This window comes from Capsicum annuum, chromosome 3, assembly GCF_002878395.1.
Source record: "Capsicum annuum cultivar UCD-10X-F1 chromosome 3, UCD10Xv1.1, whole genome shotgun sequence".
Lineage (NCBI taxonomy): Eukaryota > Viridiplantae > Streptophyta > Magnoliopsida > Solanales > Solanaceae > Capsicum > Capsicum annuum.
In genome coordinates this window covers 203598888-203614836 of record NC_061113.1, presented here as the reverse complement: position 1 = coordinate 203614836, position 15949 = coordinate 203598888, and the positions used below count along the sequence as shown (strand labels likewise).

Genomic DNA, 15949 nt, shown 5'->3' with positions numbered 1-15949 from the left:
GGTATGATTTTACGGCTTTTAAATCTCATTTCGATCCTCAGTTTGAAAAATTATGATTTCAGATTTCGGGGGTCAACTTTGTGAAAATGATATTTTTTTGAAAATCTAATATCTTCATCGCTTTTGGAACGTCGAATTTAGTAAGGTTGCATAGTTCGTTTTTATTTATCGAACTCTGAATGCATTTCGAGCAGCCCATCGAAGTTCGAATTGGACTAAACAGCTTTTTTGCAAAAGCTGTGAAGAAAAATCTACACTATTTATACCAATTTTTTAGCCTATTTTTCTTATTTTTCATCTTGACTTTTGAGAGTTAAACCCTAAAATATTGTGGTAACTTAAAATTGAAGCTTGTGGGAGCTTAGATAGCTAGATTAACTTCTGTTTCTTGGTTTTATTATGAATTTAAGTGGAGTTCAAGATCATTCATGGAAAGTAAGGTCGTGGGTTCGAAGTGTAGCGGACCGTTTTCAGCTTTTGAGGTAGGTTATGGCTTTACTCTTTCAGACTGGGTTGGACAATAAATGATGGTACAAAATGCATGTTAAGGGTGGGAACTAATCCTAAAAAATAATTATCTATGAGTTGTGACTGTGTAGGGGCCTATATGTGATGTAATTATCGAAATTGAGATATTATGTAATATGTGTGACCGTGTGGGGTCCTATGTGACATTAATTGTATTGTGTTGTTAAAATTCTTAATGTGTTACCATTGCGTATTGTGATTATATTTATACTTTATTGGCATATGAGACATATGGAAATTCATGGATGAAACAAAAGTAATGAGTGGATATTTGTTCACTTGATTGTGGAAATATATCATTGTAGTTGGTTGTAGAAATATATCATGTAGTTGGTTGTGGAAATATATCATGTAGTTGGTTGGTCGGCCTATGATATCTACTGAGTACAAGTAGACCGTACTCATGTCTACTGCGCCCTTTCGGTGCAGGTCCTAGCTCGAGTGTGCCTCAGCTTACTTGACTTAGGCAATTGTTGGAGCTTCTAAGGTAGCGGTTGGACATATATGCATCCGATGTTCACCTCTATCTTTCTATAGTAGTTATGTCTTTATTAGTATTTAGAGACATATATTATTTCTTTGTGATTATTTTTCTAATGTATTTGACTCCTGAATTGTATTAGTAGTTCTTACACTATTGACACCTGGTTTTGGGCATGATTGGTACTTTGGATAAGTTTTTTTTGCATTATTATGATTACTTATATGGTTCGTCTTCATTCTAGAAGCCTTACCTTGGGATGTTTCTGTCTTTTTCTCTTTTATATTAGTTTGGGTGATAGGCTTATGATAAGTGCCATCATGATCCTCATTTTTTGGTTGTGACAAACTAGTATCAGAATAGCCAGGTTTCATTGGTCTTAATGGTGTAAGAATAGGATGTCTAAAAGAGTCACACAGATTGGTAAGTAGTCATTTGTATCTATCTTAGAGAGGCTATAAGACGTCTTTATGAAACTCTCCTTCTTTTATTTTTTATCATGTGAAGTTCTCTCATACCTTGTGTTCTGAGTTGTGTTTCACTCATTCTGCATGGATGGTATAGCTTATAATATATCTTATCAGTTGAGAGATACAGAGAGAGATTAGTGGAGGTCACTTGTCAGTTGTAGATCCCGTGAATCTCCTGAGATGACCTGGGATTAGTTTTTTGAGGCTTTTATAGAGAGATTTGTGCCTTTTACTTTGAGAGACCATATGCAAGACGAATTTGATCATTTAGAGCAGGGCTTTATGACTATTGTTGAGTATGAGGCACACTTCCATACCTTGTTTAGATATTTCTATGATATCATTTCTATCGAGTATGAGAAGATTCAGAAGTTCATAAAGGGTTTGGATGTTTCTCTTTAGCTGGCTTTGTCTTAGATAGTTCTATTTGGGGGCTTCTTTTTAGAGTATTGTGGATCATGCTAAGATGATAGAGGGTATTCTTAATGTATCTCAGGGAGGTGCAAAGAAGGAGTGATGTTTTGGTGAGTTCAGGAGTCTAACCTCTCGAGGTAGCAATTTTATAAGTTCTCGTAGATACCATGGTAGGCCAGTGGCGGCTTTACAGAGTTTAGGTGGCAGATCTTCTAGTTCAGCAGTTTAGGGTGGCCATTCGGGCCCAGTTGTACTTTCTTCTGTTGAGGCTATTTATAGAGATTATTATATGTGTGATGAGATTGTCTATGTGAATGGGGACTATTCCTATTTGGTGATTTGGGCTACTCATATTTTAGATATGAAAGGTAGAAGTTCTACCAGTGGTGCGAGAGGTAAAGATAGTAGAGCCTGTGGTAGTGGTCGTAGGGCTACCTAGGCAATTGATGGTTGTTGTCAGTGTTATGCTATACCATCCAGACTTGAGGCAGAGGCTTCTGATACTGTGATTACAAGTATCATCCCTATTTATTTTAGACCTGCATCTTTATTATTTAATCTCGGGTCAACTTTCTCCTATGTGGTTACATATTTTGCTTTGGGTTTTGATTATGTTAGTGAGCCTCTTTTTATGCCTATTCGTGTATCTACCTCAGTAGGAGATTCTTTAGTGGTGAATCGGGTGCATCGATCTCATGCTGTGACTTTTGCCAGGTGTGAGACTTTGGTAGACTTGCTTATGTTAGATATGGTCGATTTTGATGTTATTTTGCATAACGATTGGTTGGCTCCTTATCATGTTGTCTTAGATTATTTTGCTAAGACTGTGACTTTTTCTTTGACTGGTGTGCCAAGGATAGCTTGGAAGGGTGCATTGTATTTGGATCCTAAGAGGATTATATCTTATGTCCAGGCTCATATATTGGTCTAGAGGAGATGCATATTTTACTTGGCTCATATTCGTGACACCAGTGTTGTTTCGCATCCTTCCTTAAATCTTGTACGTGTTATCCGTAAGTTTATAGATGTGTTACCTACAGACTTACCTGGCATGCCTCCAGATTAAGATATTGATTTGATATTGGTGCTAAGCCAGGCACCAAGCCCATTTTGATTCCTTCTTATAAGATGGACCCAAGAGAGTTGAAACAACTGAAGGATCAGTTGTAAGAGTAGTTTTATAAGGGATTTATCTGACCTAGTGTTTCACCTTGGGTATGCCTATCTTGTTTGTGAAGAAAAAGAATGGGTCTATGCGGATGTATATTTACTATAGATAATTGAATAAGGTGATGGTTAAGAATAAGTATCCTTTTCCTCACATCAATGCTTTGTTTGATCAGCTTTAGAGTGTTGCGGTGTTTCCAAAGATTGATTTGAGGTCTGATTATCACCAGTTGAGGATTAGAGCTTTGGATATTTTGAAGAGAACTTTTTAAACTCAAAATGGTCATTATGAGTTATTGGACATGTCTATTAGGTTGACCAATGCCCCTATCACATTCATAGAGTGGATAAATTGGGTGTTTCAATAGTATCTTGAGTCCTTTGTTATTGTATTTATAGATGATATCTTGGTTTATTCCAAGAGTGAGATCTAAGAGTTAGATTAAGCATGGGGAGCATTTGTGGATTGTACTTTAGAGATTGAGGGATCAGAAGTTGTATTCTAAGTTCTCTAAGTGCGAGTTTTGGTGGGAGTCTATTTCTTTCTTAGATCATGGGGTGACTAAGGAAGGTATTATGGTTGATCCAGCCAAGATTATCACAGTTTGTGATTAGGCTAGACCTACTTTGCCCACCGAGATTCAGAGTTTTATTTGCTTGGGAGGTTATTATCGGTGTTTTGTTGAGGGTTTTTCATCCATTGCAACTCTATTGACCAGGTTGACCCAGAAGAAGATTTCTTTTCAGTGGTCTAATGGTTGTGAGGCGAGCTTTCAAAAGCTATAGGATTTATTAACTTCAGCTCCTATTTTGACTTTGCCCAAGGAGGGTATGGGTTTTACCATCTTTTGTGATACTTTAAGTGTTGGGTTATTTGGTGTAAGAGCGCAAAGTGATTGGGTATTCTCATTAGTTGAAGCCTCATGAGAGAAATTATCCTATGCATGATTTGGAGTTGTGCATAGTGTTGTTTGCCTTGAAGTTGTGGAGGCACTACTTATATGGAGTCTATTGTGAGATCCTCTCAGATCATTATAGCCTTCAGTACTTCTTTACCCAGCGATATCTTAATATGCGGCAACATTTTTGGCTTGAGTTGCTTAAGGATTATGACTGGACTATTCTCTATCATCCGGGTAAGCCTTATTTAATTGTGGATGCCTTGAGCCAAAAGTTGACTAGCATGGGTAGATTGGCGCATCTTTTGACCTAGGATAAGCCTTTGGCCTTAGAAGTTCAGTCTTTAGCTAACCAGATGGTTAGACTTGATATTTTGATGCCTGGGCGTGTTTTGACATTTGTGGAGGCTAGATTTTCTTTGATGGAGTAGATTCGATCTCATCAATTTGATGATGTTCGATTGAGGTTGATTCGAGATAAGATATTGAGTGGGAATGCTAAGGAAGCCTCACTTGATTCAGGTAGAGTTTTGAGGATTGGGGACTAAGTTTGTGTGCCGAGAGTGGGTGATTAGATTAGGTTAATCTTGGAGGAGGACCATTGTTCCAGATATTCTATCAATTCAAGTGTGACTAAGATGTAGTATGATTTGAGTCAACACTACTGGTGGGGTGGTATGAGGTGAGATATAGCAAATTTTATGGCTCATTGCCTATGTTGGCAGCAGGTGAAGGCCAAGTATATGAGACCTGGTGGATTGCTTCAGAGGTTACCCATTCCCGAGTGGAAGTGGGAATGAATCACTATAGACTTTGTAACTAGTTTGCCTCGTACATTTCATGATTCTGACAGTGTTTGGGCCATCGTGGATCGATTGACTAAGTCAGTTTATTTTATTTCGGTTCAGGTCTCATTCAGTGTCGAGAGATTGGCCTATATCTACATTCGTGAGATTGTCCATCTTCATGGTGTGACGGTGTCTATTATTTGAGATCGAGGTCCTAGTTTTGCGTCTCACTTTTGGAAAACTTTTCAGGATGAGTTGGGTACTTAATTTGATCTTAGCACAACATTTCACCCCTAGACTAATGGCCAGTCAGAGCGAACTATCTAGGTTTTGGAGGATATGCTCCACGCCTATGTGATGGATTTTGGTGGCCAGTGGGAGCAACATTTGGCTCTAGCAGAGTTTGCATATAATCATAACCACCATTCCATTATTGATATGGCTCCTTTTGAGGTATTTTATGGTAGGCATTGTCACTCTCCAGTGGGTTGGTTTGATATTTCATAGGTTAGACCTCGAGGTATGGACTTACTTCGTGAGTCTTTAGATAGAGTTTGGGTCATTAAGGATAGAATTAGAGCGGCCCAGAGTAGGAAAAAGTGTTGTGCTGATCGCAGACTCCTTGCCTTGAGATTTGGTGTTGGTGATCGTGTTTTCCTTCGAGTTTTACCCATGAAGGGTGTAATAAGGTTTGGGAAGAAGGGTAAGCTTAGCCCCAGGTATATTGGTCCATTTGAGATCCTTCGTACTGTTGGTGATGTGACTTATAAGTTGGCTTTACCCCCTGATCTATCAGCTATTCATCCAGTTTTTCATATTTCTATGCTTCGCCGCTATATTCTTAATGAGTCTCACGCAATTCGTTGGGATTCGGTTCTATTTGATGAATAGTTATCCTTTGTTAAGATGGTTTCCATTTTGGCTAGGGATGTTAGGAGGTTGCACTCTAGAGTTATCCCTGTGGTTAAGGTTTAGTGGCGATATCGACCTGTAGATGAGGCTACTTGGGAGGTTGAATCTGATATGCGTAGTTCTTTCCTCAGCTCTTCGTTGATTCAGATATTTTTTTGTCTTAGTTCTAGGTCAAACTAGATTTTTAGTGGTAGATGATATAACGACTTAAAAATTTGATGAAATATATGAAATTTGTAATTTTGTGTTATTTAATTGTTTTACCCCTCCCCTTAGTTGCATTATGATATTTCTGGGGTGTAGGAGTGATTGACATTATTTTCAATGCATTTTGATATCCTTTGTGTGATATTGTGGTTTTTGATGGCTTCGAGGGCCGTATTTTAGACCTATGGGCATATCTTTTGATCTGTGTGATGGATTGCCGAACGGACTATGCCAACAACTCCGGAATATCGAATTTAGGCTTGGTAGACCTTTGGTTTGGGTCCCAGTGAACCTGAGCTCATTTCGACCTATTGATCGGAAAGTTGAAAAATTTTAAATATGGGTGTGGGACCCACATTTGATCGAAATGACCTCGGATAGATAATCCAACTTCACCAGCAGATTCAAAATGTCGATTTTAGGGTGTTAGCATTTTTTGTATGATTTTACGGCTTTTAAATCTCATTTTGACCCTCGGTTTGGAAAATTGTGATTTCAAATTTCGGGGGTCAACTTTATAAAAATGATATTTTTTAAAAAATATGACATCGCCATCCCTTCCGAAATGCCGAATTTAGTATGGTTTCATAGTTTGTTTGCATGTATCGGACTCCGAACAAATCCCGAGCACCCCATTGAAGTCCAGATTGGACTAAAAAAACAGCTTTGTTTAACCCTTAAGGAGAACGAGAAATAACATAAAAATCTATATACCATAGACATGAAATCTATAAAAGACACCAAATACTCAAGCAATCCATCGTAATAATGCACACAACCCTCAATAGCTTAAAACCATCAAACAACCCAAAGTCCTTAGTAATTGGATGTCTATATATCATAAGCAACCCGCCATATCAGGGACAATCAATCAATAGAAGAAGTGCAACAACCACTATATCTCACCAACAAGCGCTCCAATCATAAATAAAACTTGGGAGGAACCACCGCTAGACTCTGCATAATTACTAATGAACCACACTAACGGGATATCAAATTTTTATCTCTTTCCCAAAAACTCTAAACATAACAAATTTTCCTTAAGTACAAGAATTCTTATTTTTTTTCCTTAACTCTCTTCCCATTCAATATTCCTTAACACAAGCATTGTGGACTAATAAGGTATAACTTAGATCTGCTAAATTCCTATTCAACATACTCTAATCAAAAGTTATTCCTATTCAAGGTATAACATAAGTCCATGAAGAATAACACACACTCTAATCAAAAGTTATGAGAAAAATATTTCACCAAGCCGCTTAACTACAAGAGTAACAAACACTACAAACTAGGTTCCCATATCTATTTAAAAATCTTTCCAAATCAAAAGCAAAAATTCTCATGAGCTAGAATCTTTCTTATCTGACCGAGTGTCTTAATACCAAATGGTATTCATGTAACTAAGGGCCAAATATTAAGGGAGTAACAAATCACAAAGCCCGAATGCCTGAAATCTTCCCTTATCCAACTAGAATTTTTTACTACCAATCCTTTAGAATAAACTACACCACAAGTCTAGGATACCACCAGGTCCACCACTAATAAGTATCAGTAGGCATGCTACAATCTGAAACGCCAAAACCATAAGGCCAATCCATTCTAGAATTTGAAATTATACCAAAATCTAGAATGGATCCACCACAATTCCACAACATAACCATCAAGGACACTATACTCAAAATACCAAGATCCATATTACCCAATAATTTAAAAAAAAACAACAATAGTTTACTCTGAGCGATTCCAAAATAAGATTGATACACCTGATCTAACACTAAGGAAACATCTACAGGCAATAATTGTCAACAACTCCAGCAAAAATTCATGAATCATATCCAGACTTTGTGTCGAGTAAATAAACACCCAGGAAAATGTAGAACCATTTTCAAATACCACTAAGGCATAACAAAGATCCACCAAGAACCATAGCTACGAATATTGACCTAGAAGCTCCTTTCTTGACTCTATCCTGTAGAGAATGATACCGGGATCTGTTATCTCCTAGAGTAACTGGTGAAATATCTCTCTATCTAAGTTGTTGGAATTCTTTCTATAATATCCAAGGCCTTCTATAATATCCAAGGCCTCCAGATGAAAAACTAGCCCAAGAAAATAGGAACCAGTTAAGATGGGTTGGAGGAACCTGAACGACTACTCTGATCTAACCCTTTCCAAGAATTACCTTGAGCATCCTAACCTTCATCCTGCATATCACTATGATCGTCAAATCCCTGAGCCCTCTGCTCGCAAGCCTCTCATGCCTTTACACAAACTCCTCTAAAAGTACTTAAGCAAGCTGATCCCATACAAGATGAGGTGACTTATTGGTTTACTCTTTAAATGAGTCCTCCACCATTATCTAGCTGGCTAATAAAAATGAAAGGCAGTGAATTCTACTCTATTCAAATCCACTAAGCCCAATCTATACAACTTCTCACGATAAATAAACAAGAATCTATAAGCCCCAACCTTGGGATCTACATCAGATCAATAAGTATCTGTCCTTATAAACTCAACATACATGCTCTATCTTTCTATAGTCATAAAGGTAGGGTCATCGAATGTGGAACAAACCCTGGTAATATCATATCAACACTAGGAGAATAAGTAGTAGTCACGTGAGCATCTGGTTCTGAAGCCCCAAAGGAGCATACCAAATCAAAATAGGAGTCACCTTATGAAAAAATCTCAACACTCTTACCAAACAACCCTCAAGCATAGTTAAGACTACAAATGGTGTCTACACTGGCCTCATCCCCTCTAACTCACTAGACCTACCACCACTGGTAGCTCTAGAACTTGAAGAGATAACTCTAACCTGACCTCTGCTTGGTTTGGACATCCCGATCTGACCACTGCCTTAAACCCTATTCCTATCGCACACTAAAGGAATAATCTCTGAATCTGTATCCACGAAAGAATGCATGCTCACAATCTGTGAGAGAGTGAATAAGAAATCTTTGAGTAACACAAATTTACAAATGCACAAAATAGAATTAAAAAGTGGAATTCTCCTAAAGTTATGTAACCTATGGAAGATAGATAATGAACATCTCCATACCAATCTGACTTTACTAGACTCAGTTTGTACTAATGAGACCAATAAACGTAAATCTGATATCAATTTTTCATGACTCAATAATAGGCACGTGATGATACTTGTCACACTCTTTAGAAAAGTAATCCTAACTCATCCCAAGGAAATTAATTTAAGAAAGAAGAAATAAAAGTAAAAAGAGTAGACTAATCATATATATATATATATACACACATACACGAGACGCAAGTCTCAAGATACATCCCAGGTCAATTTACACTAATACACGTCTCTAAAATAGATTAAGTGTATAAGTAATCATCTAAAATATCTTAAATGTGATAAACTCTTCAGATAAAATTAGAGAGATTCGAGAAGTCCTGAAGGTCCGTCAGCCACTACCTCGATCTTTACAATGCCAATACAGTAGTAATGCAATATTCAATCTACATCTCCAACTAATAATTACACAAAGAGCAGAAAAAATAAGAAAAAAGAAAGACAAACAGGGCTGAGTACAAAACCATGTCTACTAAATAAGCATGTGAAAACTACCACCCCAACTACCCAAGGTTTTTCCAAAGGTTCTATATCCAACACAATAAAATATCATAGTCTATCAGGGTAACCCAACTAATCAGTCCACAAATTTACCAAATGTAGGGTAGGCACATTAATCTAGATGAGTCAACACTATTCACTTTATGATCAACATATAATAAAAGTCTGTTACCACAAAAAATGGATCAAATTGTGGGGGTTAATTTTAAGGTTTACGGGTGTTTAAAATCCTCGCAAAATATAATTCCGACGGTTCCCAAAAACCCCACAATACGAGCCATCACAAACAAGTTGCAACAATTTTTTTTGACCCCCATAATTAATTTGTGAGGGTTATTTTGCAGAGGTTGGCCCCCCATTATTCTAAATTTAATTATTTTTATAATAAATTTTTATTTAAAAATTATGAGGGTTTAAAACCTCCGCAATTCTTTTTTAAATATTTAGTAGGGCCCATCAATTTTCAGTAACTAATTATTGATTCTAATTTTAACTCAAATTTAATTGTTTCTTTAGGCATAACCTATGATCTAATTGTTCAATTCATATATCATTAATACAACATGAGTAATTAAACATTGTAATTGACAAGCATATCAAAAATACATTGAATATTAAACTTCAAAATTAACGGTTCAACATTAGCATCTTCAAACTTAAAATTTTCAACACTAACTAGTATCTTCAAACTCCAAAATCAAATTTAAACTCAAAACCTTCAATATTCTAAGATTCACTCCAATCACACAGTTATATCATCATAATTGAATCTCCAAGACAAATGCAACAAAATCAAAGAATGTCATTCGGATCACTATCATCACGTGATCTCCTTGCATCCATGGGCGAAATGGATCCAGTAGCCACATAACTTGGCTACATAAAAATGTAAAGTATAAAAATCATTGATAAACTTTCAATCCTTATTATAAACAATAAGTTATAGTGAATATCATGCTTTAACACCATGTGGGAAAATTTTGCAAAGTTCTAAAGAAAATCAAGCCTCTACGGTGAAATGTCGTTATAATGAGGTGACATTATAGAGATTTATTACTAGATTACTTACTTTATATTTAATTATATGTGACAAATTAATTTTTTAATTTGTTCTTAAAGAATTTATCATGACCAATCAAACATCACCATATAAATTGAAATAGATAGAGTATGCATATGTAATTGTGTATGTACGTAGAGTCATGGAATCCAATACTTGAGTAGTAACGAAATAATACTTGACACTGATAAGAATCCAATCAAAGCAAGTGTTAAAGACTATGTTTTATCAGCTAAAAGAGGCAAAAGATGTGGTCTTATTATGTCTAAATTTTTTAGTAGAGTTGGTTGTCCAGAAGACATTATCCAAGCCACAAATGAACTTAACAATGGCCTTGCTGTGGAATTCTTTCTTGCATATCCAAATAAAATTGGTGAACTCATTCTTAGTAACATCCCCATAAATGTAAAGTTCCATTTTCCTAGTAATAAGATATCACCTAATTGTGCCAATTTTATGGTGTAGAAGTTGAATGAAAAGTATAGATATGTTGTAGGTCGAGGAACCTTAGGGGATTTGAAGAATATAGAGAACTGGTTTAGGATTTTTCCAAGTCAATATGGAAAACTCTCCAAAGTTTATAATAACTCTATAATTATCAAACTCTTTTGTTGACTATTAACTATTCGTGGCATTATGTCTCTATTTCCATATGCAGAGTAATGATAGAAATGTACTAATGCTTTTTTTTGGATAACCTAATAATGTCCCTATGTGTCCTAAGTTATCTACTGCTGTTAGTATCCATCCAATACTAATGGAGGTTTGTGATCAAGTTCATTACAAGTGGTATTGCAGCAGCCTTGCATTAGATTTTGGTGTTCAAGCATGAGTATCAATCGTTCATGGAAATTTTGGATGGAGATCAATTTTGGTCCCTCAATATATTGTTATCCTGTACCTCAATAATTGTATCTCCTTGCACACTACTCAAACTTTAAACATATACCCTACTTCGCATCCACAAAATGCAAAAAACCATAACATTATCACACCAGTTCCTTAAGTTTAGCATATAACAATGTGATGAATTCATTCTTAACCCAGATGCCAACATTATTAATAAGGTTCAGATTTATAAGAATGTCAAAAGATCACACTAAAGAATACAGTGCAAACAACACCAACATGTAAAGCTCCGGCATACTTTCTTAACATCACCATCCTATACCTTCAATTCAATCTCCAAAGCTACTTCAACATTTAAACAATTCTATAAAACTAAGGGAAAGCAACCATGCATCAATACATGGTGTGTCACTCTCCACTTATAATTTCACACAACATCACAAAGAGTTAAAAAACACCAAAATTTTCAAAACACAACCTAGATCACAACTCACATCAGTGACAGGCATCCCATACAATCACATTGTAACTTCCCAGATGTCAACTTCAAAGGCTATATTCCCTTGTCAGGCTATCTAATTTTTCCAAAGAACCACTCTGGTACAACAAAGAATGCAGAACTCAACAACCCAGAGAGGTCTCAAATATTTAAAGAGATTTTTTCAGTGTATATAAGTTAATCCTTAGTTAACAAATACTTGATCAACAACACCAACGGGAGGTAAGCCAGCTGATGGTGAAAGAACATCGAGTGCAACTCATAGGTATTCCTTTGAGATCTTCCCCTGCTTATCTCTAGGTATAATATTTAAGGCAGAATCCAGCGTCTGCACCATAGATAAACAACAAAGGTTAAGTACTACTCAGAAAAGAAACAGCAAGTTAAAAGAATGGATAACTGACTACAAGAATATGATGACCCTTAGGCCACTAAGAAAAGTCTTTTTGGGATTTTTTCCACTTCTTGTATGACTTTAGTCCCTATGGAAGTTTCATTTCTTGTAGTAAGATATGTTACTAAATATTATTAGGTCCAGAAAAGAACTTCATGGATGATATGTACATACCTTATCTAATTTAAACTTGTTAGAAAATAGTCTTTTAATTCCACTTCAATCAAATGTGTTCTCGCTGTGAGCAACAATCACTGGCTGCTCCTTGAGACGTTGAGCAACACTCTCCATAACTTTCTTAAATTCATCCAAAAATGTCTCTTATGTAATAGGTTGTTCATTAGATGCTGCAATGTAGGATTCAACAACTGGCTCTACAACATTACTCATAACCTACAAACATAAGATAATAACAAAGTAATATGCTCTAGTAATTTATAAATTAAAGAACTCGTCATTAAGAAATATGTAACAAAGAAGTTATAAGGGCTAGTAACCAACAAATTTATGAATCGGTGAGCAATCACAGGTATATACGACCTTAGCGTCCATACACACCGAGTTTAAAATTTTTTACTTGTAACTATGAAATTTATCACGTTTTACAAGTTACCAAATTTATGTGATCTAATAGTGTAAAATTATTATAGTTAGACTGAATGTAAGCCGCTAAAAAGAATAAATGAACTACCCATGAGTCTGATGCAGGAGGCTTCCCTTGATCAATCGTAAGCTTCTCAAAAGTCTTGATGATGTAATCTTTAAGGGATCTATCAGGCAATTCTAACTCAAAGTACAGGGAAAGCATCTCTAGTTCAAATGTAGGACTTTTAATGAACTCAAGAAGATCTTCGCCATCCATACAAAGAAGTAAAATTGGATCTCTCTTTAGACCAGCAACCATGCCTAGTAAATTATCTGAAAAAACCTCTTTAAATTCAGTCTTGCTTACTTTATCTTGCTTTCTATGTGCGAATTCTTGAAGAACCTATGTCACAACAAGTTCACTAATTAAAAGGGTAACAGAAATAATTCTGGATTTAGAGAAAATTTTAACTTTTATATGATAACAGTGTAAAAGACATTAGAATCAATTAAATTATGTCTATTTATCTCATCATTTTCAGCAGATTCTGAAAACAAAGTAAAAAAAATAGAACATTTCTAGGAAATCTCTATCACTATCAAAGACAAAACAACTTGAATGCCAAGGTCCTAGTTACTGTTACTATTACAAAAACTAGTTACTGTTCTTCTGTAGTATATTCCACATATTTGTCGTAAGACATAATGTATATCCAATTTTAAAAATACTTAAATTCAAATGGAACCAAATTCATATAGTTACTTTGAAACTTGATAGTCAAACAAATGGGATCACATGAAAACGATGAAAAGTTGAACCCTTAGAATAAAAAACAAAGAAAATAAATGATCAGTAGAGACATAAAAGTACAGATAAGTTGCTGTCCCAACTAGAACACTGTATTCATTAAACATCTGTCCTCTTACGGTCCCATGCCAGTACCACTTTTCCTATTTGTATTTACAATTTCAATTTTTTTACTCATAATTAACCAAAAAAAAGTGTCGATTAGTTTAAAAATATGTGCTAGTATCAATAAAATGGATAAAAATCACGTGAGATCAAGGTTCAAAATTCAGTTGTGACTAAATCAGTTAGTTAATTTCTTCTTATTTATTTAAGTTTTGATGGAAAAAGTTACTCATACATTTATTTTACTGACAAGTAATAGAAATAGACACACAAATAGTTGATTTGCGGGCAAATTGACCGGCCGATTTAGGATATAAGTTTTACCTTTGTACTTCCATCAATCCCATATTCCTCTCGATCGGTACTTGTATAAAAAATGATATTTTAGCGATAAATGCAAAGATTATAACTTTACCAAAGAAACCAACCAAAGCATGACCAAATACAAAAAAGAATTACTCATATACGATGTTTACACTAAACTAATAAATACAACTTGACCATGGAAAATAGATTTTACAATGAGAAATGAAAGTACCTCAAAGTAGATATGATCAGACTCAGGATAAGAACCTTGAGTACGTAAACCAAGAGCAACACCAATATCAGCAATAACAGGTTGTAACTCCTTAACTGAAAGTTTGCCGTCTTGGGCTATCTCAAGTTCTTAAAACTTATGATCTACAAAGTTACTAGACAATCTCTCATTTCTGACTAACTTCACTATATCTTGAATCATACATGGTGCAGCAATATTTTTGGACAATCCAACCAACATTGTGACCTTCACTTGACAAAAAAAATACTAGAATTGCAATATGAGGGAGCCAATAGGCATCATGGGACATGGGATCAACAGAACTTAGTAGTTTTGGCTCAAACCTTGTATTTGTTTTAAGAAATTCATTTAACATGTTCACAAATTATTAATTTTAAACTCAATAACTCATAAGACTAAACTCTCAAACTTATAATCTTCAAATCCTAGCTCCGTCTCTCGAGGGAGAAAACTATTTTTCCAAGACATAACTAATGCATATTAGATGTTAGTTATCTTAATAGTTATTGTGGATATATGAGGAATGCTAAGCTAAGATAAGACTATTTGAACTCACATAAGAATAAAACAGAAAAGAGATATGTTGAATGTATGCCCAAACAGTCAAAATCGGACTAGCAGTGAGTGCTTATACCAACTTGGTAAAGCAATAAACGCATCAGAGTGCCTAGACATTTCTTCTTTCCTTTGATGAATATCTGCAACTACTTTCACTTTTCTTGTTGTTTCACCAGTTAACTGTGGAAAAAAAAGGACAAAATATTTAATTTTTTTCAACTTCTTGAAATATATGCCGCTCTTCTCGGGAGAAATGAAGAAAAAAAGGGGTGGTGGGGGTTAACGGGCTAGAGAAGAAATAAGTTCTTGATGGAGTGTAGTGGCATTAATGCAGTGAAGTAATGATAAGAATTTCAGAAAAATAGAGTTAAATCCACCCAAAAATCTTGATTTTCAAATAGTATAGTCACCAAACATATACATGTACTATATACACAAACCAAATAAATATAAATAAGATATTTAATGCATAAATATGACCAATAACATCAAGTTAAGCCCCTAGTCGAGCGTCACAATAATATATCCTTGTTATTCAATAAGAAATATGTATACAGCCCTCTCGGGCACATAATTATAAATAGTTACTCAAGACCATAAATATGTTCACATAAGCTCCACATAAGCGACACAAAATAAACAATGATCCCAATAACAATATATCACGAAACTACCCCAACCTAGCTTGGTCCATACATTAAGTCTCAACTATTACAAGTCTATTCATACTTTTTGTATTCTCTAAACCTTAATTGTTCCATCAATAATGACGATACTAACATGATCACCATATAACAAGGACTTAATCCATAATAATACAAGATTCAAGATATAAAAAAGGCATTCCAATGGCTATTATTTGAGATAACAAGGTTATCTATCTACATTATACTCTAAGAATAATTGTAACTAGTGGTATGTAATACCCCCGAACTTTTCCTTAAGATTAATTTCATCTCTAAAAGGCTAAGGAATGACTTACTAAGTGTGTAAGTTTTAATCCATGTAGAATTTCCCTAATTTTGAATTTTTACCATGTGGGAAATTTAATTCGCATTCCAACGGTAT

At 35.2% G+C, this 15949-nt stretch overlaps 1 pseudogene; it reads right to left on the bottom strand.

The window, feature by feature from the left end:
* Nucleotides 1–10256: 10256 nt before the first annotated feature.
* On the bottom strand, nucleotides 10257–14542 carry LOC107856672 (annotated as a pseudogene).
* Between the last annotated feature and the right edge of the window lie 1407 nt (nucleotides 14543–15949).